Raw genomic sequence first — 16,409 nt, 5'->3', positions numbered from 1 at the left:
TGGCCCACCATCAAAGAAGAAAACAGACACACGGGGGAAAGTGGCCGGGACCGCTGGGGCAGCGCAAGAAAGCCTTGCAGATAGCCGAGCTTTAACTACGAGCAAAGTGGGGAAAGCTATTTGAAAGATCAAAAAACAAAGAGAAATCTCTCCGGCAACCCACCTTAACGGAGGTATTTTTGGCAAAATCCCCGGGCTTGACTGCCGTAAACGCCGGTAGCAGTGCAGGAATGGTGACTCAGAGGAGCGTCCTCGAGGTAGCTGGAATCGCTGGGAGCGCCGAGGACGCCGAATCTCTGGCGCCGTTCTACCGAAACCCTCACTGTAGCTCAAACCCTCACTGCAGAATCAACTGTCTGCGGCGCCAGAGGAATAGTGGAACTAGTGGAGGGCACAGTAAGCGCTGCAGGGCCGGGGGGTGAGATCGAAAAGGCAGACATGTTGGGGGCTATTATGCAGCTCGAGGCAGAGCTTAAAACCCCGCTCTCTAAAAACACTTGGGGTAGTTGTGCTAGTCTGACCAACCAAAAGGATCTAGGGGTCGGCCTGGCGCCTGAGGGGCTGGTAAGGGCTGAATGCCCTTCAGCTGAGGGGGAATGTTTTTATTCTCTCACTGAGGATTCTGATTCAGAGAGTGTATCAGAATCAAGCTCAGCTGAACAATCAGATACAGGGTCCAGCATGTCAGGCAAAGACGCCACACAGAGGAAAAAAATCTACAAAAAAAGGAAAGCAGATTGATGAGTCACCGGGAGGCACGGAGAGAAGGCTGGTATGGGATTACTCGGCTACCTCGCAGACATACCAAGAAGATGACAACACCTTAGAAGCATCTCCGGGGCCCGCAGCACAACAGGCTCCTTTTGAACTTATCTTTACTACGCTCAGGCAAATGCAGGCAGAAGCCAGAACAGAAAGCCGCAGAGCAAGACAGGCCTCGAAAAAAATTCAGAATACAATGAGGTAAGTTAATAAATTATACGACAAAATGGCGGACAGAGTAACAGAAGTCGAGGAGCGGACAGGCAAGCTGGAGGATGAGTTTAGCAGTTGGCAAACATTCAGGACAGCACAGGAAAAACTCTCTCAGGATCAATCGCCAGAGGCGCAATAACATTAGACTCTTGGGTGTGGCAGAAGGGCAGGAAGGGCAAGATATCATGCGTTTTGTGGTGAACTTATTGAAGGGGGCTTTCCCAGAATCTGAGTGGCAGTGGGAGAAGGAGATACAACGGGCACATAGGTTTTCCTTTGCGCAGAAGAAAGGACAAGGAACAGGTGCGGGTGGTCAGGGGTCTTTTCCCAGGGCTATCCTTGTGAATGTGGGGAACTTTATACTGAGAGAAGAAATTAGCCAGAAGGCTAGACCAGACAGTAAGCGTTCATAGGAGGGTATCACCTTCTTCGCCAGACCGGACTTCTGTCATGTCACAGTGGAGAAAATGGTGGAGACTTAGATAGATGATCGCTCTATTTCAGGCTGTGGGATCAGAAGCGTATCTACTATTTCCAGCTAGATTAAACGTGGTCACTAAGGGGGGAGTAAGAATGTTCCTGTCAGAAGTTAAAGCCCAACAATACCTAGAAGAGCTCAAGAGCCAGAAGGAAGGTTAACCTTGCTATGGATTGGTGTGAGTCTCCAGTGCAGTAGTAGGGGGAACATCAGGACATGGGATATTTAGTACTATAGTAGAAGGGTAGGTAGGGGTGGGACGCGATGGTCACAGCCCTTAAAGCAGTCACACATAGGTCATTCCTGACCTATTTGCCAGTAGCGGGGGGAGGGTGCAGCGGAGGGGGGGGGAGTAGAGGGTTCCAGGGGAGTGAGGGGGGAAATGCAGTACAAATGTTTAGTTTTTTCTGTTTATTTCAGCACATTGTTAAATGGTTTAGAGCACATGGTATATATACAAGATGGTTTAACGACTTCAAAGCTTATTCGTATATTTGGTTCTATGGTACAAGGTCTCCAATGTAACCTGTATGGCGTGTAGGATAGCCTCAATTAATGTATGTGGCCTCAAGGAGGTAAATAAGAGGATGAGAGTGGCGGCCTATCTTAAAACCTTGCGCCTAGACCTGATATGTCTACAAGAGACCCATATAGAAGGGTGCAAGGCGTATCTCCTGGAGCAATTAGGGTTCACTGTTTACAAGTACTAAACAGTGAACTAGAACTAGAGGGGTAGCAGTTTTGGGTAAAGGCAGGGATGTGGTAATAGGGAGGAAGAAGGAAGATCAATGGGATAGGTGGGTGGTCGTGGAAATAAATCTTAGGGGTTAGAAATTAACACTTGCTTCAGTCTACGGTTCGACAGATGATGATCCAGATGTCTTCCAATTCCTGGATACAGAGCTAGCTCAGTGGCCCGAGCCTATTGTTTGTTGTGGGGATTTTAATATACACGATCCAGAGAGTTCATTTGCACAGACAGGTGGGATATATCGGGGAAGGAAGAAGAAGGTGAATAGGGCACTAGCTGCCATGGTGTCTCAAAATGCTTTGGTGGACCCATGGGTAAAACTACATCCACATCTGGACGGGAGCACTTTCTTCTCCGCCCCTCATAAGGTCATGGTTAGGCTGGATTACTTTTTAATTTCTAATCCCTTGCTCTCCGAGTCTCAGATAGAAAAACATCCTCGGATTATATCCGACCACAGCCCGCTGATCCTTACACTTAAAATTGGTCAGGCCCAAAGAGCATCTTGCAATGGTCCTTTGAGAGGGCCCTGTTAAAGAATCCTGCATATAGGGAACATATGACAACATGGATCCAATACATCTGGGACATTAATAGAGGGACATCCTCTCCGGGGATGGTATGGGACCCTTTCAAGGCAGGGGCAAGGGGAGAGACAATGAGTTTCGTGTTAGCAAGACAAAAAAGGGAAAGGGATAAGAGAGAGGAAGTACGACAAAGATTATTAAGAGAGGAAGAAGGTTTGATTTTTGCAATATCACGAAATCTACCTCTTGAAGAATATCTCTTTAGAAGTATAGCATTGAAGGCTGAAGCTATAGAAGATCTTGCCAGGAAAGCAGCGGATAATTACCTAACGAAGAAAGAAAGAATGTATGAGTTCAGCGAGAGAGTAGGGCAGGTCTTGGCCATAAGAACTAGGCAGAGAATAGCCGCAGCCGAAATTAAAGAAATTATGAATGTACAGGGTAATTTGGTCTCAGACCCTAACTCAATAAGGGAAGTGTTTAGGAGTTTCTATACAGATTTACACACCCCTGAGGATTCAGGGAGTTTGGTAGATACCGAAACTTATCTCAGGAATATATCTCCTCCCAATATGTCCCAAGAAGACAGGGAGATTCTGGAGGGACCTTTGCAGCTGGAAGAATTTACTGCAGCTCTTGGCAGTCTACCAGTAGGAAAGGCAGCTGGGCCGGACCAAATCCCGGTCGAATTTTATCAAGTATTTAAAGATGCACTTTTGGTAGATATGTTTAACATAATGCTGCAGGCGCAATCAGGGGAATCCAGCCCAGACTCGTGGGGGGGGGGGGGGGGCTGATACTGTCGTAATTTAAAAAAAGAGGAAGCCACCAGAGGTACCTGGATCTTATAGACCAATCACTCTGATGAACTCAGACGTTAAAATATATTCTAAGATGCTGGCAAAAAGATTGGCAGGGATTATTGAGCAGTTGGTAAGCCCAGCACAGCATGGGTTCATACCTGGTAAAGGGACAATGCAGCATGTTAGGACAGTTGTCACTATGTTTGATTCGGCAGGTGTCCTAGGGGACCCCATCGCAGTACTCTTCCTAGACGCAGAGAAAGCGTTCAACAGGGTCTCCTGGGACTACCTATGGCTGGTCATGAGGTGGTGTGGGATAGGGGAGGAATTCTTAAAAGCTATACAGGCCATTTATAAAGACCCAACTGCTAGGATTAGAGTTAATGGAGGGTTGTCAGCTGCAGTAAAAATCACTAGGGGGACCAGGCAGGGGTGCTCCTCCTCACCTCTGCTCTTTGCGCTGTATCTGGAGCCACTACTGCAGCGATTCGAAAGAAACCCTGAGATTCCACCATGAGGGCAAATAATAGCATTGTGAAGACTCTGGCTTATGCTGATAATGTAGCCATACTGACCTTGAATCCTTCCCTAGCTATAAAGGAGGTGGAAGCGGAGGCCCAGGTGTTTGGGCAGATATCTGGGTATAGTTTGAACAGATCTAAGACCCAGATAATAAAGAACGTACACACTGTCTGTGATGATAGTAGGGTGGTTAGTTCTGAAGTATACCTAGGGGTGTCACTATCTGCTGATCTGGATGTGGTGGTCGGGAGTAATTTGACCCCATTAATTTCTAAGGTAAAGAGAGATTTGGAGAGGATGAACAATCTCCACCTCTCCCTCATGGGCTGTACTAATGTGATCAAAATGTTGATCCTGCCCAAATTTCTTTATTTTTTCAGATCCATCCCCTTAGTTTTTGAAGTTAAATGGTTTAATATAATAGAGGGAGTACTGAATAGGTTTATCTGGGCCCATGGGAAGACTCGGCGTGCTTACAGATTCATGTCTCTCCCTAGAGAAAGAGGGGGTTGGGGGGCTCCTGACTTTAGGCTCTATCAAATGGCAGCAACACTACAGTACTTGCAGGGATTAATTGGGGGAGGGGGTCTCGAGCAAAGAGTTACAAGCATGTCCACGGAGGTATATTCAGTAGTCTTGGGGGTGGAGGCAGAAAACTGTTTTTTAAATAGAGTGGAGTTTGGGTATTATAAAAGGACAAGATTTAAGACTGTCATCGCAGCAGTGAAAATTTGGAATGCTTTTTAAAAAAAAGCAGGTTTAGGAAGATATAACAGATATGTCTGGCTGTATAAGAACAAATCCTTCCCTGCGGCAGTGTTTGCTGATTTAAAAATGGCTGACTGGGCACAAAGAGGGATAATACAGATTGAGGATTTAATGGATGAAGAGGGGATAGCTCAGTTTTCAGACCTTACCTCCAAGTATGGCATTGATAGAAGGGATTTTTTTTTAAATTTCTGCAGGTAAGGAGCTTCCTTAGTAATAAACAGGGAGGTACAGCTGGGTTTGGTAGAAATGAAATACTGGAGAAGATAAAACTAGGTGGGGATTGCACGATTAGATCCTTTTATGCAAGTCTTGCAATAGGAAAGATGGATGATATTAACAAATTTAGTAACAAGTGGGCCGAAAAATTGGGTGGAGAGCCTGACTGCTTCCAGAAATCTCTAGACTTGGGCCGTACCATCTTGTGCTCAGCTCCCCTTCAGTCTCAGCACTATAAAACCCTGTTCTCATTATATCACACCCCAGCCAGGATAGCTAAGTGGGGAGGAACCACTGGTATCACTTGCCCTCGATGCAATTTTTATTTATTTATTTATTTATTTTGGCATTTATACAGCGCTCTGTTACCCGTAGGTGTCCTGGCGCTAAATATTACTCCTGATATAGAGGCAGGTTAGGGAATCAGATGGTAAACAACCATGTCTTTAAAGCTCTTCTAAAGGCCATAAGGTCCGTCAGTTTTCTGAGGGCATGGGGAAAAAGGCATTCCAAGCTTTGGCTGCGCCTCCCCAGCGCGCTCTCTTAATACGAGGCACCACGATCAACCCCATGTCAGCTGATCTAAGATTTCTAATCGGACGGTACCAGTAAAAGTACAGCCGAAAGAATAAAGGCCCCTTGCCTTGTAAGGATTTAAATACTAGGCATAAAGCTTTAAAGAGAATTCTCTTTCGCATTGGAAGCCAATGCAACTTGACCAGCTCCTGAAACACAGGGACAAATTTAGGGATCCCCAAAATAAGCCTAGCCGCCGCATTTTGAAGTACCTGCAATTTATTAAGTACCCCCTGTTGAGCACCAAGAAATAAACTATTGCAGTAATCCAACTTTGCCATGACCAACGTTGTAACAACTGTTTTCCTATCACTGCCAGGGATAAATGGCAGGATCTTACGGATGGATTTGAGCAAGTAGGCCACCGAAGAAGAGCATTAACCTGGGGACAAAAGGTAAGTTGATAATCGATCAACACCCCCAGGTTTTCCACCTTAGCTACTGGGGTGGGGGCCTTGCCCATCTGGTCTGGCCACCATCTTGGGCTCCAGAAGTTAGTGTTAGAGCCAAACACTATGACTTCGGTTTTCGCCGAGTTTAATTTAAGGCAATTAACTGCCATCCAGTTTCCGACCGCCAGCATACACTCCTGAAAATTCCCAGCTACATCATCTTCCCTACCTGGTAAAACCGACACCACAATCTGGGTGTCGTCAGCATATGATGTAAGATCAAAACCATATGCCAGAATTACTGACGCCAATGAGCTAACATAAACGTTGAATAACGTAGGGCTCAAAGACGAGCCTTGAGAGACTCCGCAGGGCAAGATGAAAGGTTTTGACTCATAGTCTCCTAAGGCCACCCTCTGGACTCTGCCGGACAGGAAGGCTTTAAGAATGTCAAGAGCCTTCCCTTGAACTCCACAGGCCTTCAACCCGTCAAGTAAGATCCCGTGGTGGACCGTGTCGAAGGCCGCGGAGAGGTCCAGCAGCACCAGGGCAGCCCTTCCTCCCGCATCGGTCACCGCTCTGATCTCCTCAGTTGTTTTAATTAGGGCGGATTCCGTGCTATGGTAAGGTCTGAAACCATGCTGAGAGGGGTCCAGAGATTGAGAGGCGGCCAGGAAGGAGCTTAGTTGGATGTTTAGCGCCTTTTCTATTAGTTTAGCAGGTAAAGGGAGCCTTGCTATTGGGCGATAGTTATTTGGGTCCCTGATGTCCAGGTTAGGTTTTTTAAGTAGGGGCAAGATTGATGCCTGTTTCCAACATGCTGGAAAACCTCCTGACGCAAGCATTTTGTTAAAGACGGTCACCAGCAATGAAACTACCGGATCTGGGGCCATTTTTATCACAACCACCGGACAGCGGTCTGACGGAGCACCTAATTTTGCTGCTAAGAATAGCCGCCTAATTTCTTCCCCATTTACTGGCGAGGAACTATCGAGGATTTGTCCTGAGGATGACTGCATAAGGTTTTCTGGAGAGGTTGCCTGGCTATTCTGCCTCTCCTGGCTAGAGAAGGCTTTGAAAATCGTCTCAACCTTACCTAGAAGAAACTGGCAAGATCTTCAGCGGAGGCAGATATTGTGCATATGTTCGCTCTTTGCCCACAACTATATACTTTGATTAAAGATTTGGAGGACTTTCTTGGTAGGATATTAGGGTTACAATCACGTTGACACCTATGCTGATAATGTTGGGGAGAGGCCCAGAGGGAGATATTGCACAAAAGGAATTCAAGTTTATGGCTATGGCAGTGTTTAGGCTGACAATAGCAAGAGCATGGTTGGATAAGAATCCCCCGGGTATGCAAACTTGGCTGGCGAATTTATTAGCCACGTATAACCTTGAGAAGGCAATTTATGCACGAAAGGGAAAAAGGGGAAGAAGGCTAGGCTTAAAAATCTGGGAGCCAATAGCGAAATGGAAAGAGACCATGGCATTATTATAGGGTAGTTTATGTGAAATGTAACATGAATTATAAGGTTTATGAAGGATATGAAAATGTTTGGTAGTTCCAAAAAGAGTTGTGAAAAGTTGACAAACTGGATATTGTAAACCATAAAGCTAAATGTAAATGGTTAAATGTATAATATATACAATGTGTGTGCTTGGAACAAAAAAAAAAAATGAAATAATTTAAGGCTCTAGATGCACCGATAACCTGAACGGTATTCACCCTGCCCCTAACTCAATAATGCAGACTACGAACACCAGGTCGGCACTTTTAGTTAACACTGCAGTTAGACGATGCCGAAGAAGCATTGCAACAATATTTTAAGTATTTTTCCAAGAAACTGTAGCCAGACCATTCCTCACGATAACTCAACATGAGGACACAGACCTTAGCTGACCCATTGGAAAACCATTAAACTTGCAAGCACATTTACCTACATCTAGTGTACAGCAAACAACAGAGTATTAAGTAAAGGGGTTAGAGGGGAAATATGCATGAGTTCACAAATAACGAATACATGAAATGGCACACTTGAATGACGTTTGGTATAACCAATGCATGTAGAAGTGACACATCTTCATGGAAATATTTCTAGTTATGAGAAATGGATTGAATGTAACCAATGATTATATGATTACGAAAAATGTTATATGATACCACATGTACTATTGCAAAACCAATAAGGTTTGTGGGGGAAAAAGTCAGGTTTCGAAAAATAAGCCTCTGAAGAGAATGTCATGTACTTCCCATGCATAGAAGGTTGCTATACATATATCAGGGATACAGTTAAAATAGACCTTGGGAATACATCATATTTGCACACATCCAAACAATAACTCTGGCAAACCTCTAGGTCCTTAGAGTGACTTTATGTTTAAGGAAGATGCAGGTAATAGTTGCAAAGCAGAGTCAGGATGCCCTTAACCCAGGTATGCAAAGCATAAGCAAAAACCTCTTAAAAGACCTATATTACTTTTGACAAGGCAATGAATCCAACAGATATTTTCACATACAAGGATGCTACAAATAGACAAAACTTTAAGATATTATAAACATATTATTTTATTTTCTTTTTCTTTGTATTTTTTTATATCATTTTACTTTTTGAAGGTTTATACAAATATGCATTACAACATCACATATAAAAAGTCATAAATAGTCCTAATACATTGACTAGATTGCCAATAGTGCAGTTAAATAAAGTGCAGAATAAAGAAGATTTTTTTAAAGAGAAAATTTGCCCCTATAGCTAATATATCTTGCTAACATACAAACTTTCATGCATACCAGTCATGCAAACACATTCATAATTGTTTAAAACAAACAGAAGAAGGAACATGCAAACACACTAAATAGGATAGAATAACAACCCAAAGGTGCAGATGGTAATACAATTTCTACAGATGGTATAAAAATGAGAATTCCACCGGTTTTAAACGATGATCTGTGTGGTATTGATCATTTTTTGATACATTATCCAGATCTTGTTAGGATGTACGGCCTACGTACGTTTCGGTGAAACAATCACCTTCCTCAGGGCCAAGATGGTGAAACAGACAAAACTGATACAGGCAATAGGTAAACAAAGTATTAAAAAATAAGGGGCAGTAAGTTTTCCTTTTCTGAAAGCAAAAGAGAGACATGTATAAACATTTATACATCCTGCATGATTTTACTTAGTCATTTACAAAATTTATGCATTTTGGCATTTATGCATTTATTAAAAAAGCATCCTGTAAAGTCTATGGTCTGACAGATCAAATTGTTTAAATTTAGAAAAAAGGACTGCTATAGTATAGAGAGAGAAAAAGATCAAAAGATGGAGACATGGAGGGTATAGAGAAAAGAAATCATATACCTCAGCCAAAGTAGTGAGACATATAAGCACCCAATTTAATTATAGAGACTAACATGATTATTGGACTGTGCCTATACTTCAAAGTGGTCCCGGTGTCTGCACCCAAGTGAAGGAATAAAAGTAAAAGGGTTGATTTGTATGGTGGTTACCTATTGCAATTCGCATCGGTGTGCAATAGAAGGGATATGGGTCATCACTTAAGACAATGATGGGGTCTGAAGGAACAAGAGAATAGTGGTAAGGGGAGTTGGAATAGTACGCAAAGCCTAGGATAGCGCTGAGTTATTAGGGGCATTACCTGCTATGGCTTTTGAGATGGATAATGGTGTTATTCCATGTTGTTCTATGTAGTTTTTATTGCATATGGAAGAAACCGGTACTGGTATGATTTAAGTCCTCATACAGTGCTGCATGGGATAAGATGAAAGCATAGTATGTGTAACAGGGACACAAGGTTAGTTAGTAATTGATGGTAGCAAAAAGAAAGAAAGCGCGTGATGTACCTGGTCTTGTATTTAGCATTTGCTGTTGACCAGAAAATGGTAACGTTTCATTCTACCTGTAACAAGCGTTAAGAGAGGGTAGGTAAATATCTGGAGTATGATAATATATTATACCAGCAAAAATGCAGAAAATAGAAAAAATGCACTGGACCTGACTAAAGCATGAAAATAGCTAAAAACGGTTTTTTTATTGTATCATTCTTAATAAAGTATAAGGCTAATCGTGCTGTGCAAACGAAGCATGCACAAGAGATAATATAGCGAACAGCCAGCTGGACATGTGTAGAAACGTAAACTGTGAGGGTGATCTATATGCTCCAGGGAGGGAAAGCACTGTGCAGTAAGCATTTTACAAAACGGCCCGTAAAACGGAGACAGACAAATCAGTTTGCAGAGGCAGAAGGAATGGCTAAGCCGTCCTGCAAACCTCGAATGGCCGAGCGCGCCCAGTGACGAGATTTAGACTCTGTGCAATTATATGAAAGCGCAGTCGACCTTGGACATGAAGAACTTACTTGTAAATGGAAACGCGATGGCCGTAGCAGGGGGTCCCAGACGAGTTTACACAGCAAGCGTGTAAAGGGAAGTAAAAAGGCGTCCGTTATATGTAGGTGCCGATCACCAGCAGTAAGGGTGTAATGGGCCGAAGAGCAACATAGTTGTAGGACTACGAGGAGAAGCTCGTCGGGAAGCTTAGTCAGAAGGATAAAGTGTGAGCATAGAAAGTGGACTGTGGTCTCGCCAGCAAGTGCGCTAGGGACATGGTAATGAGACTATTGAAAGAAAGGCCATAACAAAGTCAATAAAGGTAGGCCACATCCACAACCATATGTCCAAACGAGACGACAGCAATACTGGAAACAGTAAAAAGTCAAAGCAACATCTCTATACCCATCTTCAATTTATCCTCCCATGTCCTATCGTCTGAGGAAATCAAAGTCCTCAGTAAAGGACTCTCTTTTGTCCCAAGTACAGTAGCAAACAAATTTAAAATCAACCAGGACATATTTTCCTTTTTCAGGAAAATAAGACTGAAAAAATACTTTGACAGAATAGAGGACAGAGAAGATGAAGAAAATCAGTCAGGATGCAAACCACCATCGACATTTACACCGTCTTTGGACATGTTAGGCCCTGAGGTCAGCATCTTTGAGAAAAGTGTTCTCAAAGAATTAGAGAGAGTGTTGAAATACATTCCGAAGCCTCATACCAACTTAGAAATAAAAGAAAGACAGGCGTTAAAGATGCTACAGGAAAACAAAGACATCATAATTAAACCATGCGACAAAGCAGGAGGGATAGTGATCATGAACACCAATCACTATTCAGAGAAGATCAATGAGATGTTAAAAAAAGAAGAACACTACAAGAAAACCAACAGACGAGCCTTATTTGCATTGGCAGAAGAAATAAAGGCAACAGTTACCAACGCCTTTATTGATGGATACATCTGTCAAAAAGAAATGGATTTTCTCATCAATACTAATCCTATGGTTCCTGCCATCTATGGTGTTCCCAAGACACACAAAAATGTAACAGACCCTCCGCTTAGACCTATTGTGGCATCGATTAATTCCAGCACGGAACCCTTGTCAAAATATCTTGATACCTTCCTATGCCCACTGACAACTACTTATGCATCCTACATCAAAGATACTGGACATATGATTAATGTGTTAGAACACTCTCCTTTTAACAATGTCACACAGCTTCTTGTCACCTGCGACATTGAGTCGCTATACACCAACATACCTCAAGACAAAGCCATTGAAGCGGTAGCAGCCTTACTAGCGAGAGAACCAGGAACTAGACCTAACCTGTTCATACTCGAATGCCTCAGAATAGTCCTTCAAAATAACTTTTTTGAATTCAAAGAAGATCTATACCACCAGATCAAAGGAGTTAGCATGGGGGCCTCTTGTGCCCCTAGTATAGCTAACATATATATGGGAGAATTCGAATTGAGAAACATCTACAATGAAATTGCACCCTTTTATGAGAACATTTCTAGATGGCATCGTTTTATCGATGACGTGTTCTTCATATGGACTGGCCCAGAGAACATGCTTGAAGAATTCATTGAATGGCTTAATTTAGCCGACAGCAACCTCAAATTCACCTGCAACTATTCACCGGATAAGGTGGAATTTCTCGACATCTGGATACGACACACAGAAGGGGAACTAACTGTCGAATTATATAGAAAACCGACAGCAAAGAATACCATACTTGAACATGGTAGTTTTCATCCCAACAGCCAAAAAGATTCCATCCCTTTTGGAGAATTTCTGAGAATAAAAAGAAATTGTACCACCATGAAAGACTTCATGATACATGCGAGCAAGCTAACAGAACGCCTTCTATCACGAGGGTATCCTAAAAGACTAGTACGTAACTCTATGAAAAGAGCAAAGTACTACAACAGAGACGCTTTGCTGCATGCTGCGGAAAAACCCATAAATCACAATCTAGTGTGTGTCCTAAATCATTCCACTATCAATAATAAGATCAGAAAAATAATTAACAACAACTGGAAAATCCTTAACATCAATGAACAAGAAGGAGAACTAAGTAAACCGATCATAGCTTTCAGGCGCAATAAGAATCTGAGAGACACATTGGTCCATAGCAGATGGAAAAACAAAGATCCTCTACGACAAAGTACTCTCGATGGAAACCCATTACCCAAAGGTAATCACAAATGTGGCGGCTGCCACGCTTGTGACCAAATAATACCAGGTGAAAAATGGACATATGTTCAAAAAACAGGAAACTTGAGAGAAATGACCAATTGTAAAACTTCCAATATAATATACCTCATCATGTGCCCTTGCCAGTTAGGGTATATTGGAGAAACATCGAGGGAATTCCGTACGAGATTTTCAGAGCACAAGTCTGCTATAAGAACACAAAAAACAAACGCTCCAATGGTACCACACTTTTTACAATATGGACACACTGAAAAAGATATGAGATGGCAAATCTTAGAGCGCATCCATGTACCTCCAGGTAAAGACCCTACCAATGTCCGAAAAAAACGCGAGACATTTTGGATATACCATCTTGATACAGTACGTCGTGGTCACAATGAAGAGATATCTTGGATAGTGACCTTATGATAGGTCCCTATATCACTCCTTCTTAGCTCTATGCAGTCATTCTTTAATAATAGACCAACTATTTATCTTATGATAGTCTCCTCTATCATATCTCCCTAGTTCCTTACAGGCATTTTCTGAATACAGTCCAATTATTTTTCGGCTGACCATATGTGCGTTCAGCACTTGTAACTACAGACCTCTACAAATATCGTAGGTTCCCCCGCTACTGTATGACTACACTAATATCCAGTATATCTGTATCACTGGTTTGCTGGTATATCCTAATGCTTATGGTGTTATTATCTGTCCACCAAGACTATGCCCCATATGCTATCAAATATATAATAATATCCTTTCTGTGACAAACCTGTCACCGACACTTTCTTTCATCAACATCACCACAAAGGTTTTTTCGGGTCCCCTCCAACCATCCTGGTTTCCATGTATCCTCCAATTAGTTTTTTGCCTACCTTTATTGACTTTGTTATGGCCTTTCTTTCAATAGTCTCATTACCATGTCCCTAGCGCACTTGCTGGCGAGACCACAGTCCACTTTCTATGCTCACACTTTATCCTTCTGACTAAGCTTCCCGACGAGCTTCTCCTCGTAGTCCTACAACTATGTTGCTCTTCGGCCCATTACACCCTTACTGCTGGTGATCGGCACCTACATATAACGGACGCCTTTTTACTTCCCTTTACACGCTTGCTGTGTAAACTCGTCTGGGACCCCCTGCTACGGCCATCACGTTTCCATTTACAAGTAAGTTCTTCATGTCCAAGGTCGACTGCGCTTTCATATAATTGCACAGAGTCTAAATCTCGTCACTGGGCGCGCTCGGCCATTCGAGGTTTGCAGGACGGCTTAGCCATTCCTTCTGCCTCTGCAAACTGATTTGTCTGTCTCCGTTTTACGGGCCGTTTTGTAAAATGCTTACTGCACAGTGCTTTCCCTCCCTGGAGCATATAGATCACCCTCACAGTTTACGTTTCTACACATGTCCAGCTGGCTGTTCGCTATATTATCTCTTGTGCATGCTTCGTTTGCACAGCACGATTAGCCTTATACTTTATTAAGAATGATACAATAAAAAAACCGTTTTTAGCTATTTTCATGCTTTAGTCAGGTCCAGTGCATTTTTTCTATTTTCTGCATTTTTGCTGGTATAATATATTATCATACTCCAGATATTTACCTACCCTCTCTTAACGCTTGTTACAGGTAGAATGAAACGTTACCATTTTCTGGTCAACAGCAAATGCTAAATACAAGACCAGGTACATCACGCGCTTTCTTTCTTTTTGCTACCATCAATTACTAACTAACCTTGTGTCCCTGTTACACATACTATGCTTTCATCTTATCCCATGCAGCACTGTATGAGGACTTAAATCATACCAGTACCGGTTTCTTCCATATGCAATAAAAACTACATAGAACAACATGGAATAACACTATTATCCATCTCAAAAGCCATAGCAGGTAATGCCCCTAATAACTCAGCGCTATCCTAGGCTTTGCGTACTATTCCAACTCCCCTTACCACTATTCTCTTGTTCCTTCAGACCCCATCATTGTCTTAAGTGATGACCCATATCCCTTCTATTGCACACCGATGCGAATTGCAATAGGTAACCACCATACAAATCAACCCTTTTACTTTTATTCCTTCACTTGGGTGCAGACACCGGGACCACTTTGAAGTATAGGCACAGTCCAATAATCATGTTAGTCTCTATAATTAAATTGGGTGCTTATATGTCTCACTACTTTGGCTGAGGTATATGATTTCTTTTCTCTATACCCTCCATGTCTCCATCTTTTGATCTTTTTCTCTCTCTATACTATAGCAGTCCTTTTTTCTAAATTTAAACAATTTGATCTGTCAGACCATAGACTTTACAGGATGCTTTTTTAATAAATGCATAAATGCCAAAATGCATAAATTTTGTAAATGACTAAGTAAAATCATGCAGGATGTATAAATGTTTATACATGTCTCTCTTTTGCTTTCAGAAAAGGAAAACTTACTGCCCCTTATTTTTTAATACTTTGTTTACCTATGCCTGTATCAGTTTTGTCTGTTTCACCATCTTGGCCCTGAGGAAGGTGATTGTTTCACCGAAACGTACGTAGGCCGTACATCCTAACAAGATCTGGATAATGTATCAAAAAATGATCAATACCACACAGATCATCGTTTAAAACCGGTGGAATTCTCATTTTTATACCATCTGTAGAAATTGTATTACCATCTGCACCTTTGGGTTGTTATTCTATCCTATTTAGTGTGTTTGCATGTTCCTTCTTCTGTTTGTTTTAAACAATTATGAATGTGTTTGCATGACTGGTATGCATGAAAGTTTGTATGTTAGCAAGATATATTAGCTATAGGGGCAAATTTTCTCTTTAAAAAAATCTTCTTTATTCTGCACTTTATTTAACTGCACTATTGGCAATCTAGTCAATGTATTAGGACTATTTATGACTTTTTATATGTGATGTTGTAATGCATATTTGTATAAACCTTCAAAAAGTAAAATGATATAAAAAAATACAAAGAAAAATAAAATAAAATAATATGTTTATAATATCTTAAAGTTTTGTCTATTTGTAGCATCCTTGTATGTGAAAATATCTGTTGGATTCATTGCCTTGTCAAAAGTAATATAGGTCTTTTAAGAGGTTTTTGCTTATGCTTTGTGTACCTTGATCTCCCTCCTCTTGGCCTACAACTAATTGGGAGAGCTCTTTCTCATAACTTCTTAACCCAGGTATAACCAACCCCCGAGATTAACGCTATGGTCGCACTTAAAACGGATAAAGTGAGATCATGTTTGGAGTCCTCACTCCATTTGTATTTATTTTTATTTTTATTTTATATTCTTATATAGCGCCTGAATAGACCCCCGAAGGGGTATCTCCGCGCTTTGCCAGTAAGAATATAGCTCCAGATGTTAGATCAGGGAGGATAGTGCTTATTACCAGGGGACAGTCAGTTGCTGGAAAATAGGTGTGTTTTTAGAGACTTCCGGAAAGCTAGATGGCTGGTGAGAGATCGCAGCTCAAAAGGGAGGGTGTTCCAGAGCCTGGGTCCCATATGTGCCAGCGCTCGGCCTCCTTGTCTGGACTTCTTTATTGTGGGTACCTGTAGAAGCTCCAGGTTACTGGAGCGCAGGGAGCGTCCAGGAACATATGGCTGGAAGATTTTGGCCAGATATTTTGGACCTTCACCTATCATACTTCTATGAATGGTACATAGAGTTTTGAACTGTACTCGCTTCCTCACTGGCAACCAATGGAGTCTGGTCAGCAGGGGGCGAGAGGGAGTCCTAAAAGGTACATTAAGGACAGCCCTAGCTGCTGTATTTTGGATCACTTGTAACTTTTTGAGTTGACCTTCATTAGCTTCTAACAGAAGACCGTTA

The 16,409-nt window shown here is 42.1% G+C and overlaps 1 protein-coding gene across 3 annotated transcripts in view; it reads right to left on the bottom strand.

The window, feature by feature from the left end:
• Positions 1–16,409, bottom strand: part of LOC147717654 (E3 ubiquitin-protein ligase TRIM39-like) — a 286,591-nt gene that overhangs the window by 218,372 nt on the left and 51,810 nt on the right. The gene's annotated exons all lie outside the window — the stretch shown is intronic.

This window comes from Lissotriton vulgaris, chromosome 5 (assembly GCF_964263255.1).
Source record: "Lissotriton vulgaris chromosome 5, aLisVul1.2, whole genome shotgun sequence".
NCBI lineage: Eukaryota > Metazoa > Chordata > Amphibia > Caudata > Salamandridae > Lissotriton > Lissotriton vulgaris.
This window is presented reverse-complemented; position numbering and strand designations above follow the sequence as displayed.